The sequence below is a fragment of the Canis aureus genome, chromosome 10, assembly GCF_053574225.1.
Source record: "Canis aureus isolate CA01 chromosome 10, VMU_Caureus_v.1.0, whole genome shotgun sequence".
Lineage (NCBI taxonomy): Eukaryota > Metazoa > Chordata > Mammalia > Carnivora > Canidae > Canis > Canis aureus.
In genome coordinates this window covers 825,188-851,569 of record NC_135620.1, presented here as the reverse complement: position 1 = coordinate 851,569, position 26,382 = coordinate 825,188, and the positions used below count along the sequence as shown (strand labels likewise).

The following is a 26,382-nucleotide window of genomic DNA, read 5'->3' as shown; positions in this document are numbered from 1 at the left end:
TTAAGAATAGTTGAATTAACTTTTGCCTTATTCTTAAAGAGTTCCTTCCATGGGAACAAAGAAATAATTTTATATCAGAAGGAAAGAACAACACTTATGAACACGTATAATGCCTCCTCAACCTGAAAAGCAGGAAAGGATAATAAAAGCAAAAATCAGATAAAAATACTTCTATTATAATAGACACCATATTGCAAGTGCATTTAAAATTAGCAATGCATAACATTTATTTCCTTGACATTCGTCTTCCAAAGAGTTCACAGTTTTTCAGTGTCAGTTGAATTAGGGGAAGAATCGCAGGGAAGAATCCTTCACATAATAATAGGACCATTGTAATAATGTTTCTCAGTTCTTTCCAAATCCATAAAGATGCATTCCCTGATGAGTGACTGAGCTGTGAAGAAAGAGATGAGAAAGCATCATCCCTCTGAACTATTTGTGTCAGAATATTTTAACCATAGTACTACGGATAGTAAATTATCCTTATTACCAGGAAATACGTCTCAGATTGGATTCTGAGCAATTAGATGGGCAGAGAAAAATAACTTAGACTCACACCTCATCTTTTAAAGATAAAGGAGAGCTTTTCTATGTACAAAGTCAGTTGTTAAGATAGCCTTAGGGAATAAGAGTCTGCAGCATGGAATCCTCCTGCACAGCTGGGACGCCCACGCCCCAGGTCTTCCTGATCCCAAATCCCTGGGCCTGTCCCCCAACACACGCTGCCAAGCTGAGGTCATTTGCAATTGCTCTCTTAGGAGCTCCAGGGAAGGGGAAAGAGCTAGATAGGATGGGACTGGACACAAGGAGGCCGAGAAAATGAAGGCCTTTCTACTTTAAGTTCAGTGTTCGAACAAGTCCAGCCATCCCAGGCCCCTGTGAAGAAGACCTGAAATTTACATTACTTCAGTTACAGGAAAAAAACAAAGGTTTACAGCTTAATGGCCTAGAAAGCCCCACAATAAAATGAAACTGAGCCCATGTCAAGGGCTGGAAGCGCCTATTAGAATGAGAGCAGAGCCCAATACCCTTGAAGGCCCCATATCAAAATGTAAACATAACTTGAGGAATTGCTCCAGCCCTTATGGAGGACCCCGAGACAAGCCCTTCAAACTAAGCTAAAACCCACCTCGGGGTCCAAGTCCCTGCTCCGCTGTGTTGGGTGTACTTGGACGCAAGCTGGAGTTTGGAAATCAACCCTTGTGTGTTTGCATTGGTGTCAGCTACTTAGTGGTTTCTCAGATTCGCAAACTTGGGCACAACACCCCCATGTCCCCTCCTGCCTTGGCTGAACCCCTATCCCCTCCCACCCAGGGTGACACTCAGTCTCCTCCCTGCCTACAACAGCTGGGCACAGGCCGTCACACAGGTCCCATGAGCACGGTGGGGACTCCCGCCGTCCCTGGCCTCCCAGAGGAAGGAAGGAGGTTTTGGCAGTACACACTCCCATGGTGGCCCCAGGGATCCCCGCCCAGGCAGACAGGTTGGGGTCTGGGTCCCTGACGCCAGCTCCTCCTCCCCGGTTTTCCCACAGGAAATGAAGGAGGAGACCCTAGTCTCCTCTAGGGACATCACACTGGGGGACCTGGACATCAACAGGATGTTCAGCAGTCACGTCATGTTTTGGGACTACTAGGGGTAGGGTGAGGCTGAAGGGCCAGGGGGATCGAGACCCAGGAGGACCGGGGGCTTCTGGGTAGGGAACACAGGGCTTCAGAGCCTGGGGAAGAACAGCAGCCAAAAACACACCGCTCCATGGTAGATTGTTGGGGATGAACACCGTGCCCCCACCCTCGGGGTCTCAGGGATGAGGAGGCCACTAGGACAGGCCTCCAGGGATTGCCATGTAAGCTGAAACCCAAAGGGGTGAGGGACGGCACCCTGAAAAGCAAGGGGATGGGGTGAGGGCCATGGGGCCACTAAGGGGACCTGGGGGCAGGGTGCATGGCCGTGACTGGAGGACACACATCAATCTGATGAGGGTCGGATGGGTCAGGGTGATACCCACCCTCAGGACTTTATATATTTCTAAATTCTATGCATTCAATTTGAGACAATTTGAAATTTGTAAACATACATAGTATGATGACCCCCAGATAATGCCCCTCGTCCAGCCAGGGCCCTGCACTCACCACAGGGGTCCCCAGGGGCAGGTGTCACAGCATACCCCAGACTGGGGTCGCCTTTATCTGTAGACGTCTCTGTGTGCATCTTAGAGAAAGGGGATGCCCTGTGTCTGTAGGCCCCCCACATCATCCTCCCATTCCCCAGACCCACACCATCCCCTAACATCATCATCCCCCATGGCATAGCCCCTACACCATCCCCCTCACACACTCACAGCCTCACACAATCCCCACCCACACTATACCCCAACACCATCCCCGCTACACCATACCCCACAACCCACCACCATCATACCCTTTGCCCCCACACCATCGACCCCCACACCATCGTCCCTAAGCAAGGACCCAGTGCACCTGCACCCTGTGGGACATGCTCAGACTCCCCGGGGTTCTCTGGATACCCTGCTCACATCAGAAGCCCGGGTGTCCCATTGAGTACCCAGCGGTTGAAGGGAGGAGGGAAGGCAGGGAGTCCCGGACAGTGTGTGTGCAGGAGAGTGGTGCAGAAGACACACTGTGCCCTGCCTCCACCCACTGTCCCTCCGGGACAGGACACCAGCCCATAACCCAGAGGGACCTGGGCTGACTTGGGCCCAGGCTCTGTGGGGGCTGGGTTGATTTGAGCCCCCACCAGTCCCAACTCAAAGACTAATGGAATCAGGCCCGCATGGCCCTGGCCAACCCTGGATTCTGGCCCCGGGCTGAGCGAGCCCTCTCAAAGTGGATGTGGCCTCCTGGGCCCTGGGCGTGCCCCACCGATACAGGTCACTTATCTAGGGCAGCCCTGGGGATCCTGGGACACACCAGTGTGGGGAGAGGAGGGGTAAGCCGGTGAGCCACACCCACACCCACACCATGAGGCAGGGTCCTCCAGGTGCTGGGGCCCCAGAGGGTCCGAGGCAGGGGTCCAGCTGCCCTGCTGGGACCCAGCACAGGAGCCCATGACCAGCAGGTCCAGGTCAGCTCTGCTGTCCTCAGAACTGTCACTAAGGCTGAAACCTCAGGACACACGCCACCACCCGGGGTCCACACATGCTTCCAGATGGGGGACTCCAACACCCGCCCACCCACCCCATGTGATTCTTGCCCCCACATAAAGGACAGAAAGGTCTCCTTCCCCAGGGGAAGGCACGCACCTACGGCTCTGAGCCCATTTGCTCTACAAAGTCAATAAAGTGTTGTGGTGCGAAAATGCACAGCCAGCCCATTTCTGTGTCTCCCAGAACTCTGTGCACGGGGGGTGGAGAGACCCCCAGAGAGGAGGAGGGGGCACCACCTAGGCCCCAACCAGCCCCTGCAGGGTTGCCACCAGGCAAGCACAGCTGACGTCCCCACGTGCCTTCCCGGGGCGGCCGGACCCACTGCCGGACATGGGAATGTGGCTGAGCCGGAACTTCCAGCTCAGCTGACCCTCCAGCTGCAAGTCACTGCACGAGTGAGCGCCAGTGTGGCCAGGAGAGCCCAGCTAGCCGCCCAGTACCAGCACCAGAAATGATATTCTGCCAACCATTTTGGGGTTTTGGGTGACCAGCCAGAGGATCCGATAGCTGCACGGGATAGCTGCATGTGACAGACACACACGCACCTCAAAACCAACAAAAGTTGGAATCCCCCCAATGTTGTCAAACAGCAGCCAGATGGTTACATACACTACGCTGTGGTCCCCAATAGGATACATGGAAAACGCTATAAGCCATTACTGCAGAGGTGCTGGAGGCACCGAGATGTGCCTGCTGTGATCCAACAAGGAGTGCAGAGGGGCAGGAAGCATCCTCCGGAGGGGGGGCCCTCCTAGGAAAGGACACCAGGTCCCTGTGAAGGCTACGGAGGGTGAAATCTGTCCTCCTCTCTTTCAGCTTCTGGTTTTCCTCCTAAATGCCATTTTCCTCAATCATATTAGAAAGAATTTATTTTATGTTTTTAAATTTCTTTTTATTGGAGTCCAATTTGTATGAATTCTTTCTTCAGCAAGGGTGTCATTCAGGAGAGAAGGAGAGATAAAGATTTTCCTAGACAGGCAACATAAAGGAGTTCATGACCACTTAACCAGTCCAGTAAGGAATTTTAAGAGAGACTCTTCTAGTGGGGGAAAAAAAAGAGACCAAAAGCAACAAAGACTAGAAAGGCCCAGAGAAGGTCACCAGAAACACCAACTCTTCTGGTAACAGAAATGCAGAGTTCATATCTTTGAATAATCACTCTGACTGCTGATAGACTAAATGCTTCAATCAAAAGATATAGGGTATCAGAGTGGCTTAAAAAGCAGGATCCAGGATGCCTGGGTGGCTCAGGGGTTGACCCTCTGCCTTTGACTCAGGGTGTGATCCTGGAGTCTTGGATCGAGTCCCATATTGGGCTCCTGGTGGGGAGCATGTTTCTCTCTCTGCCTAATTTTCTACCTCCCTCTCTCGCTCTCTCTCTCTCTCTCACACTATCATAAATAAAATTATTATTAAAAAAAAACAACATCCATCTGTATGCTGCCTACAAGATGCTCACCTTTGACCTATAGACACCAACAGATTGAAAGTCAGGGGATGGAAAATCATCTATGACGTTAATGGATATCAAAAGAAAGCTGGAGGACTCATACTTATATCAGACAAATGAGATTTGAAACCAAAACCTGGGGGACACCTGGTGGCTCAGTGGTTGAGCATCTGTCTTCGGATCAGGGTGTGATTCTGGGATCCCAGGATCGAGTCCCACATCAGCCTCCCTTTGGGGAGACTGCCTCTCACTCTGCTATGTTCCTTCCTCTGCTTCTCTGTGTAATTCTCATGAATAAATAAATAAATATTTTAAATTTCAAAAAAGAAAGAACAAATACTGTAAGAAGAGATGAAGAAGGGCATTATTTCATAATTAAAAAGACTATCATGATCAAACAACTAAATATTTATGCTGCCAACATGGGAGTACCTAAATATAGAAACCACTGTTGGTGGGAATGTGAACTAGTGCAGCCACTCTGGAAAACTTTGTGGAGGTTCCTCAATGAGATAAAAATAGACCTTCAAGACAACCCAGAAATTGCACTGTTGGGGATTTACCCCAAAGATTCAGATGCAATGAAACGCCAGGACACCTGCACCCTGATGCTTATATTAGGAATGTCCACAATAGCCAAACTGTGGAAGGAGCCTCGGTGTCCATCGAAAGTGAATGGATAAAGAAGATGTGGTTTATGTATACAATGGAATATTACTCAGCCATTAGAAGTGGACTGCTCCCGAGTTACTGTGTGGGCTGAATACAGGTTTCCAGAGCTGGCCGCTGCCACTGGGGTTGTTCCTCCTGGGACCTCACGGGGTAAACTAACCGCACTGAGCCCTGCACCAAGCAGGGGACAGAACAGCTCCCCCAAATGCTAACACCTGAAAATCAGCACAATAGGCCCCTCTGCCAGAAGACCAGCTAGACGGACAAGTTCCAGGGGAAGTCAAGGGACTTAAAGTATACAGAAACAGAAGATACTCTCCCATGGTTTTTTTTTTATTTCTGATTGCTTCCCCCACCCTTTTTTCCCATTTTCTTTCTTTTTTTATTCTTTCTTCCTTTATTCTTTTTCCTTTTACTCTTTTCTTTCCTTCTTTCTCTCCTCTCTTTTTCTCCTTTTCCCAAGTCAATTTGTTTTTGGCCACTTGGCACTCAGGAAAATGACTAGAAGGAAAACCTCACCTCAAAAGAAAGAATCAGAAACAGTCCTCTCTCCCACAGAGTTACAAAATCTGGATTACAACTGAATGTCAGAAAGCCAATTCAGAAGCACTATTATACAGCTACTGGTGGCTCTAGAAAAAAGCATAAAGGACTCAAGAGACTTCAGGAGTGCAGAATTTAGATCCAATCAGGCTGAAATTAAAAATCAATTGAATGCAATGCAATCCAAACTATAAGTCCTAATGACGAGGGATAACGAGGTGGAAGAACGAGTGAGTGACATAGAACACAAGTTGATGGCAAAGAGAGAAACTGAGGAAAAAAGAGACAGACAATTAAAAGACCAGGAACACAGATTAAGGGAAATAAATGACAGCCTGAGGAAGAAAAACCTATGTGAAATTGGGGTTCCCAAGGGTGCCGAAATAGACAGAGGGCCAGAATATGTATTTGAACAAATCATAGCTGAAAACATGCCTACTCTGGGAAGGGAAACAGGCATTCAGATCCAGGAAATAGAGAGATACCCCCCTAAAATCAATAAAAACCGTCCAACACCTCGACATTTAATAGTGAAGCTTGCAAATTCCAAAGATAAAGAGAAGATCCTTAAAGAAGCAAGAGACAAGAAAATCCTGAACTTTATGGGGAGGAGCATTAGGGTAACAACAGACATCTCCACAGTGACCTGGCAGCCCAGAAAGGGCTGGCAGGATATATTCAGGGTCCTCCATGAGAAGAACATGCAACCAAGAATACTTTATCCAGCAAGGCTCTCATTCAAAATGGAAGGAGAGATAAAGAGCTTCCAAGACAGGCAGGAACTGAAAGAATATGTGACCTCCAAACCAGCTCTGCAAGAAATTTTAAGGGGGACTCTTAAAATTCCCCTTTAAGAAGAAGTTCAGTGGAACAATCCACAAAAACAAGGACTGAATAGATATCATGAAGACACTAAACTCATATCTGTTGATAGTAACTCTGAACGTGAATAGGCTTAATGACCCCATCAAAAGGGGCAGGGTTTCAGACTGGATAAAAAAGCAGGACCCATCTATAGCTGTCTACAAGAGACTCATATTAGACAGAAGGGCACCTACAACCTGAAAATGAAATGTTGGAGAACAATTTACCATTCAAAAGGTCCTCAAAAGAAAGCAGGGGTAGCCATCCTTATATCAGATAAACTAAAATTTACCCAGAAGATTGCAGTGAGAGATGAAGAGGGACACTAAATCATACTTAAGGGATCTATCCCACAAGAGGTCTTAACAATCCTCAATATATGCCCCGAATGTGGGAGCTGCCAAATATTTAAACCAATTAATAACCAAAGTGAAGAAATACTTAGATAATAATACACTTATACTTGGTGACTTCAATCTAGCTCTTTCTACCCTCGATAGGTTTCTAAGCACAACATCTCCAAAGAAACAAGAGCTTTAAATGATACACTGGACCCGATGGATTTCACAGAAATCTACAAAACTTTACATCCAAACTCAACTGAATACACATTCTTCTCAAGTGCACATGGAACTTTCTTCAGAATAGATCATATACTGGGTCACAAATAGGGTCTGAACCGATACCAAGAGATGGGGATCGTCCCCTGCATTATTCTCAGACCATAATGCCTTGAAATTAGAACTAAATCACAACAAGAAGTTTGGAAGGACCTCAAACACGTGGAGGTGAAGGATCAACCTGCTAAAAGATGAAAGGGTCAACCAGGAAATTGAGGAAGAATTAAAAAGATACATGGAAATTAATGAGAATGAACATACAACCGTTCAAATTCTTTGGGATGCAGCAAAAGCAGTCCTAAGGGGGACATATATCACAATACAAGAATCCATTCAGAAATGGGAAACTACTCAAATACAAAAGCTAACCTTACTCATAAAGGGGCTAGAGAAATAAAAGCCGATAGATCCTACACCCAACAGAAGAATAGAGTTAATTAAAATTCGAGCAGAACTCAAGGAAATCGAGACCAGAAGAACTGTGGAACAGATCAACAGAATGAGGAATGGAAATGGTTAAATGAATTAATAAGATAGATAAACCATTAGCCAACCTTATTAAACAGAAGAGAGAGAAGACTCAAATTAATAAAATCATGAATGAGAAAGGAGCTATCACTACCAACACCAAGGAAATACAAACGATTTTAACAACATATTATGAACAGCCATACACCAATAAATTAGGCAATGTAGAAGAAATGGACGCAATCATGGAAAGCCACAAATTAACAACTGGAACAGGAAGAAATAGAAAACCTAAACAGGCCAATAACCAGGGAGGAAATTGAAGCAGTCATCCAAACCTCCCAAGACACAAAAGTCCAGGGCCAGATGGCTTCCCAGGGGAATTCTATCAAACGTTTAAAGAAGAAACCATACCTCTCCTACGAAAGCTGTTTGGAAAGATAGAAAGAGATGGAGTACTTCCAAATTCGTTCTATGAAGCCAGCATCACCTTAATTCCAAAACCAGACAAAGACCCCACCAAAAAGGAGAATTACAGACCAATAGCCCTGATGAACATGGATGCAAAAATTCTCAACAAGATCCTAGCCAATAGGATCCAACAGCACATTAAGAAAATTATTCACCATGACCAAGTAGGACTTATCCCTGGGACACAAGGCTGGTTCAACACTCATAAAACAATCAATGTGATTCATCATATCCGCAAGAGAAAAACCAAGAACCATATGATCTTCTCATTAGATGCAGAGAAAGCATTTGACAAATAAAGCATCCATTCCTGATCAAAACACTTCAGAGCATAGGGATAGAGGAAACATTCCTCATCATCTTAAAAGCCATCAATGAAAAGCCCACAGCAAATATCATTCTCAATGGGGAAGCACTGAGAGCCTTTCCCTAAGATCAGGAACAAGACAGGGATGCCACTCTCACCACAGCTATTCAACATAGTACTGGAAGTCCTGCCTCAGCAATCAGACAACAAAAAGAAATAAAGTCATTCCAATTGACAAAGAAGTCAAACTCTCCCTCTTCGCCGATGACATGATACTCTACCTAGAAAAACCAAAAGCCTCCACCCCAAGATAGCTAGAACTCATACAGCAATTTGGTAGCGTTGCAGGATACAAAATCAATGCCCGGAAATCAATGGCATTTCTATACACTAACAATGAGACTGCAGAAAGAGAATTTAGGGAGTCAATCTCATTTACAATTGCACCCAAAAGCATAAGATACCTAGGAATAAACCTAACCAAGGAGGTAAAGGATCTATACCCTAAAAACTATAGAAAACTTCTGAAAGAAATTGAGGAAGACACAAAGAGATGGAAAAATATTCCATGCTCATGGATTGGCAGAATTAACATTGTGAAAATATCAATTTTACCAAGGCAATGTTCACCTTTAATGCAAACCCTATCAAAATTCCATGGACTTTCTTCAGAGACTTAGAACTAATTATTTTAAGATTTGTGTGGAATCAGGACCCCTGGGTCATGCAGCAGTTTGGCGCCTGCCTTTGGCTCTGGGCACGATCATGTAAACCCAGGATTGAATCCCATGTCAGGCTCCTGGTGCATGGAGCCTGCTTCTCCCTCTGTGTCTCAGCCTCTTTCTCTCTCTCTGTTTGTGACTATCATAATAAAAAAAGACTTGTGTGGAATCAGAAAAGACCCTGAATAGTGAGGCGAATTTTAAAAAAGACAACCATATCTAGGGGCATCACAATGCCAGATTTCAGGGTGTACTACAAAGCTGTGGTTCAAGACAGTGTGGTACTGGCACAAAAACAGACAAATGGATCAATGGAACAGAAGAGAGAACCCAGAAATGGACCCTGAACTTTATGGTCAACTAATATTCGATAAAGTTGGAAAGACTATCGATTGGAAGAAAGACAGTCTCTTCAATAAATGGTGCTGGGAAAATGGACATACACATGCAGAAGAAAGAATGAAACTACACCACTCTCACCATACACAAAAATAATCTCAAAATGAATGAAAGATCTAAATGTGAGACAAGAGTCCATCAAAATCCGAGAGAACACAGTCTATATCTTTTTTTCAACTTGGCCACAGTAACCTCTTGGAGATACATCCACGAAGGCAAAATAAACAAAAGCAAAAATGAACTATTGTGATTTCATCAAGATAAGAAGCTTTTGCACAGCAAAGGATACAGTCAATAAAACTAAAAGACAACCTACAGAATGGGAGAAAATATTTGCAAATGACGTATCAGATAAAGGGTTAGTTTCAAATATCGATAAAGAACTTCTTAAAATCAACAACAAAGAGACAAAGAATCCAATCATGAAATGGGCAAAAGACATGAAGAGAAATCTCACAGAGGACGACATTGCCATGGCCAACATGAACATAAAAAAAAATGCTCTGCATCACTTGCTATCATGGAAATACAAATCAAAACCACAATGAGAACCACCTCACACCACTGAATGGGGATAATTAACAAGGCAAGAAAAAAACAAATGTTGGAGAGGATGCAGAGAAAAGGGAAGACTCTTACACTTTTGGTGGTAATGTGAACTGGTGCAACCACTCTGGAAAACTGTCTGGAGGTTCCTCAAAGAGTTAAAAATAGACCTGCCCTATGACCCAGCAATTGCACTATTGGGGATTTACCTCAAAGATTCAGATGCAATGAAACGCGGGGACACCTGCACCCCGATGTTTACAGCAGCAACGTCCACAATAGCCAAAATGTGGAAGGAGGCTTGGAGTCCTTTGAAAGATGAATGGATAAGGAACATGTGGTTTATGTATACAATGGAATATTACTGAGCCATTAGAAACGACAAATACCCACCTTTTGCTTCAACCTGGATGAAACTGGAGGGTTTTACCCTGAGAGAAGTAAGTCAATCGGAGAAGGACAAACATATGTTCTCATTCAATTGGTTAATATAAATAATAGTGAAAGGGAATATAAGGGAATGTAGAAGAAATGTGTGGGAAATATCAGAAAGGGAGACAGAACATAAAGACTCCTGACTCTGAGAAAGGAACAAGGGATGCTGGAAGGGGAGGAGGGCAGGGGGTGCAGGTGAATGGGTGACGGGCACTGAGGGGGGCACTTGCCGGGATTAGCATGGGTGTTACTCTGCTTGTTGATAAATTGAACACCAATAAAAAATAAATTTATTTTTTAAAAAAAGTTCAAACAACTAAATATTTATGCTGCCAATATAGGAGTACCTAAATATAGAAACCAATTAATGACAAATGTACAGGAACTCACTGATAATAATACAATGACAGGGGATTTTACCACCCACTGATAGCAATGGACTGATCGTCTATGCAGAAAATCAACAGGGGAACAATTGCCTTGACACACTGGACCACAGGGACTCAACAGATATAGTCTGAACATTTCATCCTAAAGCAGAACACACATTCCTTTCAAGTGCACATGGGACATTCTCCAGAATAGATCATATCATGACCCACAAATCAGCCATCAACAGGTACAACAGGTACAAGAAGGTTGATATCACACCCTGTACATTTTCAGACCACGACGCTAAGAAACTCGAAGTCGACAGTAAGAAAAAATTTGGACAGACCAAAAATACGTGGAGATTATGAACATCCTACTAGAGAATGAATGGAGCAACCAGGAAATTAAGGAGGAAATATAAAACAAATGAAAATGAAAACATGTTTCTCCAAATGTCTGGGATATAGCAAAGGCAGTCCTAAGAGGGAAGTACATAGCAATACAGGCCTACCTCAAGAAATAAGAAGTCTCCAATATAAAACCTAATCCTACACCTAAAGGAGCTGGTAAAGCAATAGCAAACAAAGCCTAAAGCCTACAGAAGAAGGGAAAAAATAAAGATGAGAGCAGAAATAAACAATGCAGAAAAAACGAAACAGTAGAATGGAATAACGAAACTAAGAGCTGGTTCTTTTTTTTTATGATAGTCACAGAGAGAGAGAGAGAGAAAGGCAGAGACACAAGCAGAGGGAGAAGTAGGCTCCATGTACCGGGAGCCCGACGTGGGATTCGATCCTCGGTCTCCAGGATCGCGCCCTGGGCCAAAGGCAGGCGCCAAACCGCTGCGCCACCCAGGGATCCCTAAGAGCTGGTTCTTCAAAATAATTAATAAAATGTATCAAGCCCTAGCCAGCCTTATCAACGAGAAAAGAGAAAACCTAAATAAATAAAATCACAAATGAGAGAAGAGAGATCACAATCAACACCAGAAAAATAAGACAATTATAAGGGAATACTAAGAAAGATTATATGCTAACAAACTGGGAGACCTGGAAGAAATGGACAAATCCCTAGAAATGTGCAAACGAGCAAAACTGAAATAGGAAGAAATAGAAAATATGAACAGACCCATAATTAGCAAAGAAACAGAATCAGGAAGGCACCTGGGTGCCTCAGTGGTTGAGCATCTGCTTTAGCTAAGGTCATGTTCCCAGGCTCCTGGGGGATCCCGTCCCCACATCAGGCTCCCCGCATGGAGCCTCATTTTCCCTCTGCCTATAACTCTGCCTCTCTGTGTCTCTCATGAATACGTAAATAAAGGTGCAGCCACTGTGGAAAACAGTCTGGAGGGTCCTTGAGAAGTTAAAGATAGGGGATCCCTCGGTGGCACAGCGGTTTGGCAACTGCCTTTGGCCCAGGGCGTGATCCTGGAGACCCAGGATCGAATCCCACGTCAGGCTACTAGTGCAGGTAGCCTGCTTCTTTCTCTGCCTGTGTCTCTGCCTCTCTCTCTCTGTGACTATCATAAAAAAAAATTTTAAAAAGAAGTTAAAAATAGAGCTACCCTACGATTCCAAAATTGCACAGCTGGGTATTTACCCTGAGGATACAAAAGTAGTTTAGTAGATTCGAAGGGGAACACGCAGCCCAGTGTTGGTAGCAGCGTTATCAACAACAGCGAAACTGTGTATACAGCCCAGATGTCCATCGACGATGAATGGGCAGAGACGATGTGGTAAATATACACACTGCAACATCACTGGGTCATCAGAAGGGATGAAATGAAGCCATTTACAATGACGTAGGAGAAGTGGAAGGGACTTACACTAAATGAACTCAGTCAGTCAGAGTAAGACAGGTACCAAATACCATACAATTGCATTCACATGTGAATTTTAAGAAACCAAACTGGCAAAGGGGCAAATGGGGGGATGAGAGATGCAAACCAAGATACACACTCTTAACCACACAAAATAATCTAATAAATACCAGAGGAAGGTGGGGCGGATGGGGAATCAGGGGATGGGGATAGTGGAGGTCACCTCTGACCAGTACCAGGCGTTGTATTCAAGGGTTGAATCACTATGTTGTAAACCTGAAACTATATCATACTGTGTTTACAAAGAGGAATTCAAGTAAAACTTTAATAATTGGTAGTATAGAGGATACATGTGCGCACAAGAGATAAAATCAGAAAGGCAACTGAAAATCCAAACAAAAGTCTTTAGAGTCACAAACCCCTCCTTAGCTGAGCTCAGGAGAAGCCTGCCATGCCTATTCTCACCCCAGAGAAGCCTGGATTTTGATTCTCTGGGGAGGCCACTGACTTGGTGGAGTCAGGCTATCTTTGAAACCAAAACCTAAATAGAGTGCATAAAACTAAACTGCCCAATATGCTAGGAGTCCCAGTGCAGGCACATGCCAAGACACAAACTCTAACCATACACAGACATAACCCTAACCCTACACTTAAGCCTAATGTTAACCTAACCCTTAAACAAGAACTACCACTAATCAAAAACCAAACACAAACCCCAAGACCGAAACACATTCACTGAACCTTCCTGCCAACACTCACCCTAACTCCTAAACCTATTCTAAACCCTTAACCCTGACCCTTACCTTAAATCTAACCCTAACCTCTAACCATAACCTTAACTTAATGTACTCAAATCGTATTCCTAAACTTAACCTGTACCCTAACCCTAACCCTCTAATACTAATCCTATCTCATACCCAAAAGTGTACCCTAACCCGTACCCTAAAACTAATCCCTAACCCACTGCCTAGCCCACTCTTAACCTTTTCCAAGCCTTACCCTGACCCTGACCTGACCCTAACCCTAACCCCTACCAAACACTAACCCTAATCCTATCCCTAACCCCTATCCTAAACCTAACCCTCGCCCTAACACTAAACCAGCCGTAACTTTTACTCTAACCCCTAACCCTAACCCCTGACCCTAACTCACACCCTAAACCCTAACCCTAACTGCAAACCTAGCCCAAACCTAACTCTCACCATAACCCAAACCCCAACTCCTAACCTCCTGCCCTAATCCCTAAAGTCTAAACCCTATCCCTAACTCTAACTCCTGTCCCTCACACAAACCCCCATCCTAACTCCTAACCACTGACCCTTACCCTTATCCCTCACTCTAACCTCTAATCCGTAACCATAAGCATAATAATAACCCCTAACATCTAACCTAAGCCTAACCACCAAATGCCTCCCCTCCCCTGACCCTACCATTCATTCTACCCATTCACTTACCCTATGGTTCTGAGGAGTCCCTACTGATATGGACGTGGTCCCCAATGGCACCTCCAGAGTCCTCCAGGAGGTCCTGTGGAAGCCGGGGTCCTGTGAGTGCAGACGTGGCCCCACGTGTTCCAGAGACTTAGTCAGCGGGTCCTGAGTACGCCTGGTCTCCTGTCACTGTGGGTATGCCTCACATCCTCTGGAAGCCTCACAGCAGGTTCTCAGGAGGCCCGGGGCTCCTGTCAGCCTGGACATGGCCCCACGTCCCCCAGAAAACTCACCGCAGGTCCTGAGGAGGCTGTGGGTTCCTGTCAGCCTAGACGCAGACCCATGTCTCCCAAAGCCAAAGTGCAGGTCTTGAGGAGGACAGGGGTCCTCTCAGTCCTGACGTGGCCCCAGAATTTCCTCAGCCTCACCATAAGACCTGAGGAGGTTGGGGGCTCCTGTCAGCATGGACGTGGCCCCAAATCATCCCAGTCCTTCACAGTGCATCCTGAGGAGGCTGGAGACTCCTGTCAGTGTGGATTCGGCATCCACATCTTTCTTAGGCCTCACCACAGGCTCTGACAAGGCTGGGGTCTTCTGTCCGCACGGACACATCCCCATATTTCCCAACATCTACACCGGGGGTCCTGAGGACATCAGTGTCCGGTTGTGTGGATGTGGCCCCACGTCCTCCTGAAGCGTCACCACAGGTTCTGAGGTGGCCAAGGCTCCTGTCACTGTGGATGCGGCCCCCAGCTTCCAGAAGCCTCAACTTATGTCCTGAGGGGCCCATTAGCTCCTGACAGAGTGAACGCGGCACCACATCTTTCAGAAGCCTCCCCGCGTGTCCTGAGGTGGCCCAGGGGCTCCTGTCAGCATGGATGCGGACTCACATCTTACTGAAAAGCCTCACCATGTATCCTGAGGAGACCGGGGCTCCTGTCATCGTGAACGCTGCCCCCTGAAGACTCCCCGCAGATTCTGAGGAAGCTGTGGCTCATCAGCGTGGACGTGTCCCCACGTCTTCCTCAGGCCTCCCCAGCGCAGGCTGGCTCCTGTTAGTGCAGGCAGACAAGGCCTACTGCACATGCGTGCCCTCTGGGTGGTGCCTGGGCTCAGGCGCCCCCTGCAGGATGCTCAGGCGCTGCAGGAGGCTGTGCAGGAGGCAGAGTGCCCATCCCCAGGCCCAACTCTGCCTCCTTCCAGGCTCCAGCTGTGGCCTGTTATCTCCGGAAACGTCTGACTGAAAAGGAGCCCAACACCCAGCTTCCCCAAAAATACTTAAGGAGAAGGAATTGGAGCCCAAAAAACGAAATGAAATGTGGACCAGACTTTTACCACTTCCTGTAAAACTCCCTTAACCCTCTTCCACTGTGGGCAGGACAACGGGCTGGTGCAGCCACCCTGGAAACAGTGTGGAGGCTCCTCAGGAAGTTACAAATAGAGCCGCCCTGCGACCAGCAGGTGTACAGCCTGGAGCTCACTCTGAAGATACAGATGCAGTGAGACGTGGGACAACTGCACCCCAATTTCCACAGCAGCCGGGTCCACAGTAGCCACACTTGGGAGGAGCCTCGGTGCCCTCTGCCAGATGATGGGAGATAGATGATGGTCATAGAGAGAGTAATGGTACTCAGCTATCAAAGAGAAGGAAATCTTGCCATTTGCAATGACGTGGATAGAACTAGAAGGATCATCCTAAGTGAAATAGGTCAGTCGGAAAAGAGAATGACCGTGTGGTGTCATTCATAGCTGGAATTAAAGAAGCAAAGCAGATGAACTATTGTGAAAGGAAGGAAAAACAAATAAGATGAAAACAGATGCAGGAAATACAGACTCTTAATTAAAGGAAACAAACTGGGGATCCCTGGGTGGCGCAGCAATTTGGCGCCTGCCTTTGGCTCAGGGCGCGATCCTGGAGACCCGGGATCGAATCCCACATTGGGCTCCCAGTGCATGGAGCCTGCTTCTCTCTCTGCCTGTGTCTCTGTCTGCCCCCCCCCCCCCCGTGCGTGTGTGTCTATGGTAAATAAATAAATAAATAATTAAAAAAAATAAAGGAAACAAACTGAGTGTCGCTGCTAGGCGGGGATGGAGGAGGGGATAACATGGGACCAGCATGAAGGAGGGCACGTGATGTCACGAGTACTGCGGTTATCTCCAACTGTTTAATCCCTGAATTCTTCCTCTGAAAATATAATACACTATATGTTAATTAATTGGGTTTAAATTAAATTAAGTTAAAATCTGTTGTATCAGAACACGTTTCCTACAGGACTCTGTTCTGTTCCTTCACCTTATGCTGGGACCAACCCACATGGGTGTGGTTTGTTAAGTAGGCGTCAGGCCTCGTCCATGGACCAGCCCAGGGCGAGAACTCACGACCCTGAGATCAGGAGGTGAGGTCAGGAGTCGGATGCTTAACCGATGGAGCCAGGAGGGGTCCCGAGGAAAACACTGCTTTATCCTGTGTCTCTGTGACATCGTTTGAAATAGGAAAGTGCTGCGTCCCACTCTGTCCTGCTTTTCCAATACTGATTTGCTGTCCGGGGTCATTTGTGGGGGCGGATGGATGTTATGAGTTTTTTTTTCCTATTTATAGGATGTGCCACCATGATTTGACAGGAATGACATTGAAATTGAGGGTGGCTTCAGGAACTGTGGACATTTTCACACGATGAGGCTCCCAACCCACGAGCCCAGGACGGCTTCCCAAAGCCTGGTATGGCTAAGTGCACAAGTCTTGTGCTCCTTTGGTTCAGTCTCATTTATTCTCTGTGATGCTCCTGAGAAGGGAGTCACGTCCGTCATTTCCTTCCTGAGTGCTCATTGTCAGGACACAGCAAGCCCCACAATAGAATAAAAACTGAGCCCAGTCCAAGGGCAGGAAGCCTCTATTAGAACAGATCTCAATGTCCTTGAAGGCCCCATATCAGAATGTAAACAGAACTTGAGGAATTGCTCCAGCCCTTTGGGAGTTCCCCGAGACCAGCCCTTAAAACTAAGCTAAAACCCACCTCGGGGTCCAAGTCCCTGCTCTGCTCTGTCGGGTATACTTGGACACAAGCTCGAGCTTGTAAATAAACCCTCGTGTGTTTGCATCAGTGTCAGCTTCTCGGTGGTTTCTCAGATTCGCAATCTTGGGCACAACAGTCTGAGATAAAAAAAGAAAACCAAAAGAAGCTGGACGCAGGTAGAGTGAACGCAGGGTTCTGAGAGCAGCGGCAGAGACCTGGGGGCTTGGGGGCTCTTCTCTAGAGGCCCCAGCAGACAGGGGGGTGGGATGCTCAGCCCCAGAGCCAGAGGACCTAGCATCCCCACCCGCATCCCGCCCATTAGGGCCGGGTCTCAGGGAGCAGCCCAGCGCTGCCCGCTTGAGCCCAGAGACGCTGACACCCACCCCGCCTCTGACCCCCGCAGGATCAACTCCTAGGCAGATGTGCACCTGACAATCAGCACCACGGCCCATCCCCAGACCCCACACAGACCATTTGCTGCCGCCAAGTTGTTGGACCACAGAGGCTGCAGAGCTTCAGCTCTGCCTGGAAAGTACAGTCTAGATTCCTTTGTACACTGTGCTCTTTTTTAATTTTTTTCTTTGTTTCTTTTTTATTAATTGCCTTATTTTAATTTTTTGTATGTACCTTATATATTTCTTTTTTTACTTTCATGGTACTTTAATTGTGTTTCATATATTGGGATTTAGAATCTTTTAACAAGCAGGCTAAAATAATCTGGTTTTTTGGGGGGAGGGCAGTTGTTATTGTTTTTCTTGATTTTTCTTTTTCTTTCTCCTTTCTTTTTTGGAAAAAATAATGAGATTGAGAAATTCTCCTCCATAAAATAACATGAAGTAGTACTCACAGCCAGGAAGTTCATCAATAAACATATATGATGTCTAACTACAGTTTAAAACAATGATTATAAAGATAGCAGCTGGGCTGGAAAAAGAGCACAGAAGCAAACTTGAGAATCCCTTACTGTAGAAATAAAAGAACTTAAATCAAGTCAGTCCAACGTTAAAAATTCTATAACTGAGATGTAGTCCCAAGTGGAAGTCTTCAAAACAAGAAAGGTTATGGACCAAAGAGGCAGACTTAGGGAGTTCAGCCACTTAATAAAACTATAACATTCATATCATAGGAGACTCAGAAGATTAAGAGAGAGAAAAGGTGGACCTTGATCAGCCATTAGAAATGACAAATACCCACCATTTACTTCAAGGTGGATGGAACTGGAAGGTATTATGCTGAGTGAAGTAAGACAATCAGAGAAGGACAAACATTGTATGTTCTCATTCATTTGGGGAATATAGGTAATAGTGAAAGGGAATATAAGGGAAGGGAGTAGAAATGTGTGGGAAATATCAGAGAGGGAGGCAGAACATAAAGTCTTCTAACTCTGGAAATGAACTAGGGGTGATTGAATGGGAGGAGGGCAGGGGTGAGGATGAATGGGTGACGGGCACTGAGGGGGGCACTAGACGGGATGGGAACTGGGTGTCATTCTATATTTGGCAAATTGAACACCAATAAAAAATAAATTTATTATTAAAAAAAAAGAAAGAAAGAGTGGCACCTGGGTGGCTGAGTTAGTTAAGCTTCTGCCTTAGGCTCAGATCATGATCCAGGTCCCAAGGCAGGCTCCCTGTTCAGCATGGAACCTGCTTCACCCTCTCCCTCTACCCCTCTCGCTCATGCTTTTTCTCCTCTCTCTCTCTCATATAAATAAATAACATCTTTGAAAAAAAAATCAAACAAACCTGGAGGGAAGAGAAATCTCCCATGTAGAAGAATTTCAAAGAATTTGTGCAGACATTCCACCGTCAAGTTCATGAGCATAGCTTCCCACTCTTATGTGTGCAATACACGTAGTAACTTCCTTCTACAAATATATTATGAAAAACCTAAAATAATAATGATAATACACTAATAATAATAAAAATAATAATAAAAATAACAAAAATGAATCAGTTTACTGCGGAGAAAGCTGACAAACACTACCTTAGCAAGATGATCAGATCGATACCAAGACTGATAAATCATGTGATAGTATCTATCCTTTATATGATATAATAAAAATGGCAGCATATCTCTGTATATAATCCACAAAAACAGTTCAATCATGAGATAAACGACAGACATGTCCCAACTGAGGGAAATTTTTCAAAATACTCTCCTTCTCAAAGTGTTCCAGTTCAACAACAACAAGGAAAGGCTGAAAGACTGTCACAATCCAGAGGAGCCTAAGAAAAAATGAGGACAAATGGAATGTAATATGAGGGATGGTAACTTAGCAAAAACTAAGGAAATCTGAATAAAGTATCGTCTTTGGTTAATGTGACTATTTTAATATTGATTCATTAGCTCATATTTGTACCGTACTAATATAAGATATCAATAATTGGAGAAATTGAGTGCAAGTGCATGTGAATGCACTATACTATCTTCTCAATTTCCCTATAAATCTTTGTTTTTTTCCTAATAAATAAGATTTAGTTTGAAAATTGACTTAAATGAATCAGGCTCCAAGTGTGAAGACATTTTAAGAATAGTTTAATTAACTGTTGCCTTATTCTTAAAGAGTTCCTTTGATGGAAACAAAGTAAGAATTTTAGATCAGAAGGAAAGAAAAACACTTATGAACACGTATAATGCCTCCTCAACCTGAAAAGCAGGAACGGATAATAAATAGCAAAAATCAGATAAAAATAATTCTAGTATAATAGACACCATACTGCAAGTGCATTTAAAATTAGCAACGGGGGATCCCTGGGTGGCGTAGTGGTTTGGCGCCTGCCTTCGGCCCAGGGCGCAATCCTGGAGACCCGGGATCGAGTCCCACGTCGGGCTCCCGGTGCATGGAGCCTGCTTCTCCCTCTGCCTGTGTCTCTGCCTCTCTCTCTCTTTGTGACTATCATAAATAAATAAAAGAAAAAAATAAAAAAATAAAATTAGCAATGCATAACATTTATTTCCTTGACATTTGTCTTCCAAAGAGTTCACAGTGTTTCTGTGTCAGTTGAAATAGGGGAAGAATCTCAGGGAAGAATCCTTCACATAATAATACGACCATTGGTAATAATGTCTCTCAGTTCATTCCAAATCCATAAAGATGCATTTCCTGATGAGTGACTGAACGGTGAAGAAAGAGATGAGAAACCCTTCCCTCTGAATTACTTGTGTCAGAATATTTTAACCATAGTACTACAGATAGTAGTAAATTATCCTTATTAACAGGAAATACATCTCAGATTGGAATCTGAGCAATCAGATGTACAGAGATAAAACTCTATGACTCGCTCCTCAACTTTTAAAGACAAAGGAGAGCTTTTCTATGTACAAAGTCAATTGTCAAGATAGCCTCAGGGAATAAGATTCTGCAGCTTGGAATCCCGCTGCACAGCTGGGACGCCCATGCTCCAGGTCTTCCTGATCCGAAATCACTGGGCCTGTTGCCCAACACAGGATGCCACGCTGAGGTTATTTGCAATTGCTCTCTTAGGAGCTCTGGGGAAGGGGGAAGGAGCTAGATTGGTGGGACAGGAAGCAAGGAGGCTGAGAAAATTAAGGCCATTCCAATTTAAATTCAGCATTAGCACACGCCCAGCCATCCCAGGCCCTTGTGAAGAAGAGCTGAAATTTACATTGCTTCAGTTACAGGAAAAAAACAAAAGTTTACAGCTTAATGTCCTAGAAAGCCCCATAATTGAATCAAAACTAAGCCCATGCCAAGGGCTGGAACCGTCTATTAGAATGAGAGCAGAGCTCAATACTCTTGAAGGCCCCATATCAAAATGTCAACAGACCTTGAGGAATTGCTCCAGCCCTCTGTAGGACCCCAAGACAAGCCCTTAAAACTAAGCTAAAACCCACCTCAGTGTCCAAGTCTCTGCTCCGCTGTGTTGGGAGTACTTGGACGCAGGCTCGAGTTTGGAAATCAACCCTTGTGTGTTTGCATTGGTGTCAGATACTTAGTGGTTTCTTGGATTCGCAATCTTGGGCACAACACTCCCATGTCCCCTCCCACCTTGGCTGAACCCCTATCCCCTCCCACCCAGGGTGAAACTCAGTCACTTCCCCGCCCACAACAGCTGGGCACAAGCCGTCACACAGGTCCCACAGGCATGGGGTACTCCCGTCATCCCTGGACTCCCAGAGGAAGGAAGGAGGTTTCCGCAGGACACACTCCCATTGTGGCCCCAGGGCTCCCTGCCCAGCATGGCAGCTCGTGACAGGTCAGGGTCTGTATCCCTGGCGCCTGTTCCTCCTCCCTGGTTTTCCCACAAGAAATGAAGGAGGATGCCCTTTTCTTCTCCAGGGACATCACGAAAGTAGACCTGGATGTCAACAGGACGTTAGGCAGCCACATCATGTTTTAGTACTGCTAGGGGGTCGGGTGAGGCTGCTTGTACAGGGGGCTTTGGGGCCCCGGGGGCTTCTGCGTAGGGAAAACAGGGCCTCTGTGCCAGGGGGAGCAACGGCAGCCAACAACACACTGCTCAATGGTAGGGTGATTGGGATGACCACCGTGCCCACCCCCCAGGCCTCAGGGATGAGTAGGCCAGTAGGATGGGGCCTCCAGGGGTTGCCATGGGAGCTGAACACCAAAAGGGATAGGGATGGCCCCATGAGAAGCAGGGGATGGGGTGGGGGATGTGGGGGGCAGGGACCGGACCTGGGGGCCAGGCGGCATGGCCGCGGCTGAAGCAGGACACACATCGATCCCATGAGGGTCGGATGGGTCAGAGTGACACCCACTCTCGGTACTTTATATATTTCTAAATTCTATGCATTTAATTTGAGACAATTTGCAATTTGAAAGCATACATATTATGATGACCCCCAGATAATGCCCCTGGTCCAGCCAGGGACCTGCACTGACCACACCGTGCCCCAGGGGCAGGTGTCACAACAAACCCCAGACTGGGGTCGCCTTTAACTGTAGAAGTCTCCTTCTGCATCTTAGGGGAAGGAGATACCCTGTGTCTGCAGGCCCCCCACGACATCCCCCTCATTCCCCACTCCTACTCCACCCCCCTACATCATCATTCCCAATGGCATCCCACCTGCACCATCCCCCTCACACCCACACAGCCACACACAAGCCCAACCCACACTATACCCCAACACCATCCCCCTACACCATCCCCCACACATAACCACAATCATACCCCTGCCCCCACACGATCCACCCCCACACCATTTACCCCCAGCAAGGACCAGGTGCAGGTGACCCCTGTGGGACATGCTCAGCCTCCCGGCATTTCTCTGCATACCCTGATCCCATCAGAAGCCCGGGTGTCTCAAAGAGTACCCAGGGGTTTCAGAGAGGAGGAAAGACACGGAGCCCCTGACAGGGTGGGTGCAGGTGAGTGGTTCAGAGGATGCACCGTGCCTTGCCTCTGCCCACTGTCCCTCCTGGAGGGCGGCACACCCTGCACAGGACAGGAGCCTCTAACCCATAGGGACCTAGGCTGACCTGGCCCCGGGCTCTGTGGGGGCTGAGTTGATTTGAGCCCCTCCAGGCCCAACACTAAGACTAACGGGATCCAGCCCCCCATGGCCCTGGCCAGCCCTGGATTCTGGCCCCAGGCTGAGCGAGCCCTCTCACAGGTGGATGTGGCCTCTTGGGCCCTGGGCGTACCCCACAGATCCAGGTCACTCACCTAGGGCGCCCTTTGGATCCTGGGACACCCCAGGGTGGGGAGAGCAGGAGTAGGCCGGTGGGCCCCACCCGCACCAACACCAGGAGGCAGGCTGCTCCAGGTGCTGTGGCCACTGGGAGCCCAAGGCCGGGGTCCAGCTGCCCTGCAGGGACCCAGCGCAGGAGCCCATGAGCTGCAGGTCCAGGTCAGCTCTGCTGTCCTCAGAACCGTCTCTCAGGCTGAAACCTCAGGACATATGCCCCCACCCAGATTCCACACATGCTCCCAGGTGGGGGACTCCAGCACCCGCCCCCCCAACCCGTGTCATTCTTTCCCTCCCCTAAAGGACAGAAAGCTCTCCCTCCCCAGGGGAAGTTCAGAATGGGCATGCAGTTTTGGGGGGCACAAAGCAGGGTTACATTGTTATGAGCTGATTTCCGATTAGGGTGTGCACAGCGGCCTGACTATGGTGGGGCAGCACCTTAAGCCATAAGCAGGTCATGTGGGGGTCATCCTGGAGGTGGCAGGTGTAGCATAAAATGGAATCAGTCCTGCTCTGCTTGTCCAGGGGTAGGAGATTTTTGTTAAATTTCCTGGGTCCCACACTTGCAGGTCACGCACTTGGGCCACCCTCACCAGGTGGACTCAGCCTGCACACCTTGTGGGTTGGGATCTCTCACACCAGCGTGTGGAGGGCACCCTCCTTGCCCGAGTGAGTAGGGGCTGGGTGAGCATGGGGCTCGGCCTGAAGGCCAGGCAGCACAGGAGACTGAGGAACCCAGCCCCGTCCCCACCCCAACTCCCACACACAGGCAGCCCCTGGGCTCCCCGCCATGTGCACCCAGCTCCTCATGCGCTCCCCACATGGCGGCCCCGAGTTCTGGCTCCCTGCTGGAGAGGCACTGGGGAGAAGAGAAGCAGCTGCCATTGGCGGGCCACACTTCCGGACATGAGAATGTGGCCAAGCTGGACCTTCCAGCTCAGCTGCCCCTCCAGTGGAATGTCACTGCACAAGCGAGCACCGGGTCAGCCAGGAGTGCCTGGCTAGCCTCCCAGCTCCAGCACCAGAAATGATATTGTGCCAACCATTTTGGCATCAGGGTGACCCAGCCAGAGGATCTGATAGCTGCAAGTGATAGCTGCATGTGATAGACACACACACACCCCAAAACCAACAAAAGTCAGAATCCCCTCAATGTTGTCAAACAGCTTCCGGATGATTCCATACACGACGCTGTGGTCCCCAATAGGATACATGGAAGGCGGTATAAAGCATGACTGCAGAGGTGCGGGAGGTACGGAGATGTGCCTGCTGGGTTTCAACAAGGAGCACAGAGGGTCAGGAAGGGGGAGCCAATCCTAGGAAAGGATACCAGGTTGCTGTGAAGGCTATGGATGGTGAAATCTGTCCTCCTCCATTTCAGCTTCTGGTTTTCCTCCTAAATGCCATTTTCCTCAATCATAATAGCAAAAATTTATTTTATGTTTTTAAATTTCTTTTTATTGGAGTCCAATTTGTATGAATTCTTTCTTCAGCAATGGTGTCATTCAGGATAGAAGGAGAGAGAAAGATTGTCCCAGACAAGCAAAATATAAAGGCGTTCAGGACCACTTAACCAGTCCAGTAAGGAATTTTAAGAGGGACTCTTCTAGTGGGTGAAAAAAAGAGACCAAAAGCAACAAAGACTACAAAGGACCAGAGAATGTCACCAGAAACACTAACTCTACCGGTAACACAAAGGCAATAAGTTCATATCTTTCAATAATCACTCTGAATGCTGATAGACAAAATGCTCCAATCAAATGATAGAGGGTATCTGAGTGGCTTAAAAAGCAGGATCCAGGATGCCTGGGTGGCACAGGGGTTGAGCCTCTGCCTTTGACTCAGGGTGTGATCCTGGAATCTGGGATCCAGTCCCATATTGGGCTCCTGGTGGGGAGCCTGCTTCTCTCTCTGCCTATTTTTCTGCCTCTCTCTCTCTCTCGCTCATAAATAAAATTGTTATTAAAAAAACCAGATCCAGCGGTATGCTGCCTACAAGATGCTCACATTAGACCTATAGACACCGGGAGATTGAAAGTAGGGCATGGAAAACCATCTATAAATGTAATGGATATCAAAAGAAAGCTGGAAGACCCATACTTATATCAGACTAACTAGATTTGAAACCAAACCCTGGGAGACACCTGGTGGCTCAGTGGTTGAGCATCTGCCTTCAGATCAGGGGGTGATCCTGGGATCCAAGGATCGAGTCCCACATCGGCCTCCCTTTGGGGAGCCTGCCTGTCCTTATGCCTATATTTCTGCCTCTACTTCTCTGTGTATCTCTCATGAATAAATAAATAAAATATTTACATTTCAATAAAGAAAGAACAAATACTATAAAAAGCGATGAAGAAGGGCATTATTTCATAATTTAAAAGACCCTCTATCAAGATCAAAAAACTAAATATTTATGCTGCCAACATGGGAGTACCTAAATATAGAAACCAATTAACAACAAACGTACAGAAACTCACTGATGATAATACAATGACATGGGATTTTAACAACCACTTATGGCAATGGACTGATCGTCTATAGAGAAAATCAACAAGGGAAAAATAGCCTTGACATACTGGACCACAGGGACTCAACAGATATACTCTGAACATTTCAACCTAAAGCAGAATACACATTCCTTTCAAGTGCACATGGGACATTCTCCAGAACAGATCATATCATGGCCCACAAATCAGCCATCAACAGGTACAACAGGTACAAGAAGGTTGATAGCACATCCTGTACATTTTCAGACCACGACGCTATGAAACTCGAAGTCGACAGTAAGAAAAAATTTGGACATAGCAAAAATACGTGGAGATTATGAACATCCTACTAGAGAATGAATGGAGCAACCAGGAAATTAGAGAGGAAATTAAAACAAATGAAAATGAAAACATGTTTCTCCAAATGTCTGGGATGTAGCAAAGGCAGTCCTAAGAGGGAAGTACACAGCCATACAGGCCTACCTCAAGAAACAAGAAGTCTCAAATACACAACCTAACCCTACACCTTAAGGAGCTGGAAAAGGAATAGCAAACAATGCCTAAAGGTATAGAAGAGGGGAAAAAATGAAAGCAGAAATAAACAATACAGAAACAACAAAGCATAGAATGGAATAATGAAACAAAGGGACGGTTCTTCAAAACAATTAAGAAAATGGATCAAGCCCTAGCCACCCTTATCAACGAGAAAAGAGAAAAGACCTAAATAAATAAAACCACAAATGAGAGAAGAGAGATCACAATCAACACCAGAAAAATTAGACAATTATAAGGGAATACTATGAAAGATTATACGCTAACATACTGGGAGACCTGGAGGAAATGGACAAATGCCTAGAAATATGCAAATGAGTAAAACTGAAATAGGAAGAAATAGAAAATGTGAACAGACCCATAACTAGTAAAG

The 26,382-nt window shown here is 46.4% G+C and overlaps 1 long non-coding RNA gene across 4 annotated transcripts; it reads right to left on the bottom strand.

The window, feature by feature from the left end:
- LOC144321556 (uncharacterized) lies at nt 1–21,268 on the bottom strand. Of its 4 annotated transcripts, XR_013387164.1 has the most exons (5): nt 21,157–21,268; nt 20,019–20,194; nt 19,044–19,165; nt 17,299–17,435; nt 1–394 (listed from the first exon to the last, which is right to left on the bottom strand). It is a non-coding gene; the product is annotated as an uncharacterized LOC144321556 (long non-coding RNA). The 4 variants fall into 4 exon arrangements; XR_013387162.1 differs by lacking the exon at nt 20,019–20,194 and having other exon boundaries at nt 19,044–19,187; XR_013387163.1 differs by lacking the exons at nt 20,019–20,194; nt 21,157–21,268 and adding an exon at nt 19,285–19,951 and having other exon boundaries at nt 19,044–19,187.
- Nucleotides 21,269–26,382: the final 5,114 nt, after the last annotated feature.